The following is a 7,796-nucleotide window of genomic DNA, read 5'->3' as shown; positions in this document are numbered from 1 at the left end:
CCCCCCCCAAACAGGACACAACCTCCAACCATAAGCTTCCATCTCCAATCTAACATAAAAGAACGGTTTTTGGCTCTATACAGATTTTATGGAACCCGTACGTCATGTGACCACCGCGTTTCTTCTCCCACGCTCGGCGCCGCCACACCCTCCATTATAGAAGCAAGGCATCATGGGATGTCCGGTATGTGGACAAGTCTCAGAATGTGTGGAAATGACCCGGGAGGGAGCAGGAGACGGAGTCCGCCATCGATGAAGGGACGAGGAGATTAACCCCCCGAGTGACTGACGGGGGAGGGGCAGTGTCACGGCATCTCAGTGAGCCGGCGGATCAGGCGACAGATGTGCGCTTTCTGTGACACCAATTACACAATGAATAATGTACAGATTGCCTCAGGATGTTGTAACAAGTATCAGCGCCGCTCAATTCCACTCGGTGACAACTCGCGATCCGGCAGATGGAAATGAGCCAAATCAACAAGAAAAGCGAAACAAAATGCCAGGACAGGACGCAGCAGCCACGCTGGAAGCTGGCAAACGAGGGATGGAGAGGAAGACAATGGAGGAGACAATTCCCCATAACCCCCAACAGCCGGTCAATCTACATCCAGATTTATATTCTAGAATGAGAGAGGAGAACCCAACAACCAGAAGCTCTCGTGTGGTAATGTCATCTTCAGTCTTTCCAAATCTGCAACTTTTATTAAAATGATCCCTGGTGATCCTGCTATGAAGGTCCTTGTTCGGGCACTTCCTGTTATAGGTGACAACACTCTGTCCCTGTCTCCCAACTGTCCTCCTGTGTTGTCACCCTGTCACACGGGGTTCCAAAGGAGGCCATACCTACACAGAGACATGGTCCACTGTTGTCACCATCAGGAAACCTACACTGAGAAATGCCGTGCAGACCCAGGAACTCAGCACAGGGATGGTGGGAGCCCCTCATAATGGGCACAGCGGGTGTACAGACCCGGGAACTCAGCACAGGGATGGTGGGAGCTCCTCATAATGGGCACAGCGGGTGTACAGACCCGGAAACTCAGCACAGGGATGGTGGGAGCTCCTCATAATGGGCACAGCGGGTGTACAGACCCGGAAACTCAGCACAGGGATGGTGGGAGCCCCTCATAATGGGCACAGCGGGGGTACAGACCCGGGAACTCAGCACAGGGATGGTGGGAGCTCCTCATAATGGGCACAGCGGGTGTACAGACCCAGGAACTCAGCACAGGGATGGTGGGGGCCCCTCATAATGGGCACAGCGGGTGTACAGACCCGGGAACTCAGCACAGGGATGGTGGGGGCTCCTCATAATGGGCACAGCGGGTGTACAGACCCGGGAACTCAGGAATGTCTCTCGGTGGGGGTTCTTTATCTGCCACATTTTAGATCTGAGCCCCCACAAGTCTGTGACGGATCATGTGACACGATGGGAATATCGTCCACGCCACCCGCGCACAGCCAACCATAGATGTCGCCGCAATCACATATGGGTCTGATCTGCGGCTCTCTATTTGGCAATCGCCTTAGCCGCGCGCCCGCTTCATTGAGCATGACAACCGAGTTTTAAGTTTCATTTAATTTTCATTTTGAAATATAATTAGGAAGTGTTCGCGGGAAGATATCACTCGTCTGCAAATGTGTCAAGATTAATTTGTGCCGGCGTATTCACAAGTGTCAATAGTTAATTACCGAATCGTCTCCGGATGCCGGAATGACATTCCCAATCCACAACTCCCTTTATGGGATTTTTTTATTTATTTTTCTGGTTCCCGCATTCGGGGGACGCTCCCGGTGCCGGCGGACGAATGACGGCAACCCATAAAATATCCAAAAATCAGAACTCATTAAAACCGCCGGAGCGGCAAAAACCCGACCGAAACACTATTCAAATTAAAAGATAATTCCGCTAATAGTGTCAGATTCTTGAGGAATGAACATTCATTTGAGGGCTGGCGGGCGGAGCGCTCAGGGGGCCCGCAGCGTAGGGGCCCCGCCAGCATTGTTGTCGGAGGGGACGGGACCACGGACTGCAAACGTCAACAAGGCGGGAATCGTGTTTCTCTCCCCTGCCCCCCCAGAGAGATTGTTTAGGAAAGTTTTCTGATCTTCTGTCAGCGGGAAGTTCAGAGAGATGAAAAGATGGCGGAACAATCCAGAGGAAAGAAATCGTGAAATATGACGGGCGGTTCAGAGCCGAAAAATTGAAATTTGTTACATTTTAACCCATATTGATGCCAAAAGAATATCACAAGAGGGGTCCGTGTGCGGGAAGGGAATATCATAAGAGGGGTCCGTGTGCGGGAAGGGAATATCATAAGAGGGGTCTGTGTGCGGGAAGGTAATATCATAAGAGGGATCTGCGTGCGGGAAGGGAAAATCATAAGAGGGGTCTGTGTGCGGGAAGGGGATATCATAGGAGGGGTCTGTGTGCGGGAAGGGAATATCATAAGAGGGGTCCGTGTGCGGGAAGGGAATATCATAAGAGGGGTCTGTGTGCGGGAAGGGAATATCATAAGAGGGGTCCGTGTGCGGGAAGGGAATATCATAAGAGGGGTCTGTGTGCGGGAAGGGAATATCATAAGAGGGGTCCGTGTGCGGGAAGGGAATATCATAAGAGGGGTCTGTGTGCGGGAAGGGAATATCATAAGAGGGGTCCGTGTGCGGGAAGGGAATATCATAAGAGGGGTCTGTGTGCGGGAAGGGAATATCATAAGAGGGGTCCGTGTGCGGGAAGGGAATATCATAAGAGGGGTCTGTGTGCGGGAAGGGAATATCATAAGAGGGGTCCGTGTGCGGGAAGGGAATATCATAAGAGGGGTCTGTGTGCGGGAAGGGAATATCATAAGAGGGGTCCGTGTGCGGGAAGGGAATATCATAAGAGGGGTCTGTGTGCGGGAAGGGAATATCATAAGAGGGGTCCGTGTGCGGGAAGGGAATATCATAAGAGGGGTCTGTGTGCGGGAAGGGAATATCATAAGAGGGGTCCGTGTGCGGGAAGGGAATATCATAAGAGGGGTCTGTGTGCGGGAAGGGAATATCATAAGAGGGGTCCGTGTGCGGGAAGGGAATATCATAAGAGGGGTCTGTGTGCGGGAAGGGAATATCATAAGAGGGGTCCGTGTGCGGGAAGGGAATATCATAAGAGGGGTCTGTGTGCGGGAAGGGAATATCATAAGAGGGGTCCGTGTGCGGGAAGGGAATATCATAAGAGGGGTCTGTGTGCGGGAAGGGAATATCATAAGAGGGGTCCGTGTGCGGGAAGGGAATATCATAAGAGGGGTCTGTGTGCGGGAAGGGAATATCATAAGAGGGGTCCGTGTGCGGGAAGGGAATATCATAAGAGGGGTCTGTGTGCGGGAAGGGAATATCATAAGAGGGGTCCGTGTGCGGGAAGGGAATATCATAAGAGGGGTCTGTGTGCGGGAAGGGAATATCATAAGAGGGGTCCGTGTGCGGGAAGGGAATATCATAAGAGGGGTCTGTGTGCGGGAAGGGAATATCATAAGAGGGGTCCGTGTGCGGGAAGGGAATATCATAAGAGGGGTCTGTGTGCGGGAAGGGAATATCATAAGAGGGGTCCGTGTGCGGGAAGGGAATATCATAAGAGGGGTCTGTGTGCGGGAAGGGAATATCATAAGAGGGGTCCGTGTGCGGGAAGGGAATATCATAAGAGGGGTCTGTGTGCGGGAAGGGAATATCATAAGAGGGGTCCGTGTGCGGGAAGGGAATATCATAAGAGGGGTCTGTGTGCGGGAAGGGAATATCATAAGAGGGGTCCGTGTGCGGGAAGGGAATATCATAAGAGGGGTCTGTGTGCGGGAAGGGAATATCATAAGAGGGGTCCGTGTGCGGGAAGGGAATATCATAAGAGGGGTCTGTGTGCGGGAAGGGAATATCATAAGAGGGGTCCGTGTGCGGGAAGGGAATATCATAAGAGGGGTCTGTGTGCGGGAAGGGAATATCATAAGAGGGGTCCGTGTGCGGGAAGGGAATATCATAAGAGGGGTCTGTGTGCGGGAAGGGAATATCATAAGAGGGGTCCGTGTGCGGGAAGGGAATATCATAAGAGGGGTCTGTGTGCGGGAAGGGAATATCATAAGAGGGGTCCGTGTGCGGGAAGGGAATATCATAAGAGGGGTCTGTGTGCGGGAAGGGAATATCATAAGAGGGGTCCGTGTGCGGGAAGGGAATATCATAAGAGGGGTCTGTGTGCGGGAAGGGAATATCATAAGAGGGGTCCGTGTGCGGGAAGGGAATATCATAAGAGGGGTCTGTGTGCGGGAAGGGAATATCATAAGAGGGGTCCGTGTGCGGGAAGGGAATATCATAAGAGGGGTCTGTGTGCGGGAAGGGAATATCATAAGAGGGGTCCGTGTGCGGGAAGGGAATATCATAAGAGGGGTCTGTGTGCGGGAAGGGAATATCATAAGAGGGGTCCGTGTGCGGGAAGGGAATATCATAAGAGGGGTCTGTGTGCGGGAAGGGAATATCATAAGAGGGGTCCGTGTGCGGGAAGGGAATATCATAAGAGGGGTCTGTGTGCGGGAAGGGAATATCATAAGAGGGGTCCGTGTGCGGGAAGGGAATATCATAAGAGGGGTCTGTGTGCGGGAAGGGAATATCATAAGAGGGGTCCGTGTGCGGGAAGGGAATATCATAAGAGGGGTCTGTGTGCGGGAAGGGAATATCATAAGAGGGGTCCGTGTGCGGGAAGGGAATATCATAAGAGGGGTCTGTGTGCGGGAAGGGAATATCATAAGAGGGGTCCGTGTGCGGGAAGGGAATATCATAAGAGGGGTCTGTGTGCGGGAAGGGAATATCATAAGAGGGGTCCGTGTGCGGGAAGGGAATATCATAAGAGGGGTCTGTGTGCGGGAAGGGAATATCATAAGAGGGGTCCGTGTGCGGGAAGGGAATATCATAAGAGGGGTCTGTGTGCGGGAAGGGAATATCATAAGAGGGGTCCGTGTGCGGGAAGGGAATATCATAAGAGGGGTCTGTGTGCGGGAAGGGAATATCATAAGAGGGGTCCGTGTGCGGGAAGGGAATATCATAAGAGGGGTCTGTGTGCGGGAAGGGAATATCATAAGAGGGGTCCGTGTGCGGGAAGGGAATATCATAAGAGGGGTCTGTGTGCGGGAAGGGAATATCATAAGAGGGGTCCGTGTGCGGGAAGGGAATATCATAAGAGGGGTCTGTGTGCGGGAAGGGAATATCATAAGAGGGGTCCGTGTGCGGGAAGGGAATATCATAAGAGGGGTCTGTGTGCGGGAAGGGAATATCATAAGAGGGGTCCGTGTGCGGGAAGGGAATATCATAAGAGGGGTCTGTGTGCGGGAAGGGAATATCATAAGAGGGGTCCGTGTGCGGGAAGGGAATATCATAAGAGGGGTCTGTGTGCGGGAAGGGAATATCATAAGAGGGGTCCGTGTGCGGGAAGGGAATATCATAAGAGGGGTCTGTGTGCGGGAAGGGAATATCATAAGAGGGGTCCGTGTGCGGGAAGGGAATATCATAAGAGGGGTCTGTGTGCGGGAAGGGAATATCATAAGAGGGGTCCGTGTGCGGGAAGGGAATATCATAAGAGGGGTCTGTGTGCGGGAAGGGAATATCATAAGAGGGGTCCGTGTGCGGGAAGGGAATATCATAAGAGGGGTCTGTGTGCGGGAAGGGAATATCATAAGAGGGGTCCGTGTGCGGGAAGGGAATATCATAAGAGGGGTCTGTGTGCGGGAAGGGAATATCATAAGAGGGGTCCGTGTGCGGGAAGGGAATATCATAAGAGGGGTCTGTGTGCGGGAAGGGAATATCATAAGAGGGGTCCGTGTGCGGGAAGGGAATATCATAAGAGGGGTCTGTGTGCGGGAAGGGAATATCATAAGAGGGGTCCGTGTGCGGGAAGGGAATATCATAAGAGGGGTCTGTGTGCGGGAAGGGAATATCATAAGAGGGGTCCGTGTGCGGGAAGGGAATATCATAAGAGGGGTCTGTGTGCGGGAAGGGAATATCATAAGAGGGGTCCGTGTGCGGGAAGGGAATATCATAAGAGGGGTCTGTGTGCGGGAAGGGAATATCATAAGAGGGGTCCGTGTGCGGGAAGGGAATATCATAAGAGGGGTCTGTGTGCGGGAAGGGAATATCATAAGAGGGGTCCGTGTGCGGGAAGGGAATATCATAAGAGGGGTCTGTGTGCGGGAAGGGAATATCATAAGAGGGGTCCGTGTGCGGGAAGGGAATATCATAAGAGGGGTCTGTGTGCGGGAAGGGAATATCATAAGAGGGGTCCGTGTGCGGGAAGGGAATATCATAAGAGGGGTCTGTGTGCGGGAAGGGAATATCATAAGAGGGGTCCGTGTGCGGGAAGGGAATATCATAAGAGGGGTCTGTGTGCGGGAAGGGAATATCATAAGAGGGGTCCGTGTGCGGGAAGGGAATATCATAAGAGGGGTCTGTGTGCGGGAAGGGAATATCATAAGAGGGGTCCGTGTGCGGGAAGGGAATATCATAAGAGGGGTCTGTGTGCGGGAAGGGAATATCATAAGAGGGGTCCGTGTGCGGGAAGGGAATATCATAAGAGGGGTCTGTGTGCGGGAAGGGAATATCATAAGAGGGGTCCGTGTGCGGGAAGGGAATATCATAAGAGGGGTCTGTGTGCGGGAAGGGAATATCATAAGAGGGGTCCGTGTGCGGGAAGGGAATATCATAAGAGGGGTCTGTGTGCGGGAAGGGAATATCATAAGAGGGGTCCGTGTGCGGGAAGGGAATATCATAAGAGGGGTCTGTGTGCGGGAAGGGAATATCATAAGAGGGGTCCGTGTGCGGGAAGGGAATATCATAAGAGGGGTCTGTGTGCGGGAAGGGAATATCATAAGAGGGGTCCGTGTGCGGGAAGGGAATATCATAAGAGGGGTCTGTGTGCGGGAAGGGAATATCATAAGAGGGGTCCGTGTGCGGGAAGGGAATATCATAAGAGGGGTCTGTGTGCGGGAAGGGAATATCATAAGAGGGGTCCGTGTGCGGGAAGGGAATATCATAAGAGGGGTCTGTGTGCGGGAAGGGAATATCATAAGAGGGGTCCGTGTGCGGGAAGGGAATATCATAAGAGGGGTCTGTGTGCGGGAAGGGAATATCATAAGAGGGGTCCGTGTGCGGGAAGGGAATATCATAAGAGGGGTCTGTGTGCGGGAAGGGAATATCATAAGAGGGGTCCGTGTGCGGGAAGGGGATATCATAGGAGGGGTCTGTGTGCGGGAAGGGAATATCACAAGAGGGGTCCGTGTGCGGGAAGGGGATATCATAGGAGGGGTGTGTGTGCGGGAAGGGAATATCATAGGAGGGGTCTGTGTGCGGGAAGGGGATATCTGTGTGTGTGCGGGAAGGGAATATCATAGGAGGGGTCTGTGTGCGGGAAGGGAATATCATAAGAGGGGTCTGTGTGCGGGAAGGGAATATGATAGGAGGGGTCTGCGTGCGGGAAGGGAATATCTCAATCTCCTGATTGGCGCTGCTTTTAATTTATGAAGAGACGTGTGGCTACACCTAAACCGGCCCTGTAGTTCTGTCTCCTCCTTTCTTTACATGTTCTAGTGTCCTCCTGATCCTCACACCTCCCTCGTGTCTCCAAGTGCAACAAACCTTTATCCTAAGGTCCCATCAGAAGACAGGAGGCCGTCTCCGTGGTTTTGGCGCCTTTCACAGCCAAGAAATCTCAGCCTGGGTGCCGGACGTTCTCTGAGCCCTGAGGAAGCGTCGGCTCTGACCATGAAACGCATTGGAATTTATAAGGATTAAAC

General features: G+C 52.6%; 1 protein-coding gene across 1 annotated transcript in view; it reads right to left on the bottom strand.

Moving 5' to 3' along the window:
* The window catches only part of LOC108800400 (transcription factor Sox-6-like), a 128,839-nt gene that overhangs the window by 1,866 nt on the left and 119,177 nt on the right, over positions 1-7,796 (bottom strand). The gene's annotated exons all lie outside the window — the stretch shown is intronic.

Source organism: Nanorana parkeri, unplaced genomic scaffold (assembly GCF_000935625.1).
Source record: "Nanorana parkeri isolate BGI_ZX_2015 unplaced genomic scaffold, ASM93562v1 scaffold2013, whole genome shotgun sequence".
NCBI classification, from domain to species: domain Eukaryota; kingdom Metazoa; phylum Chordata; class Amphibia; order Anura; family Dicroglossidae; genus Nanorana; species Nanorana parkeri.
Note: the sequence above shows the minus strand (reverse complement) of the source record. Positions and strands in the feature narration are given on the sequence as shown.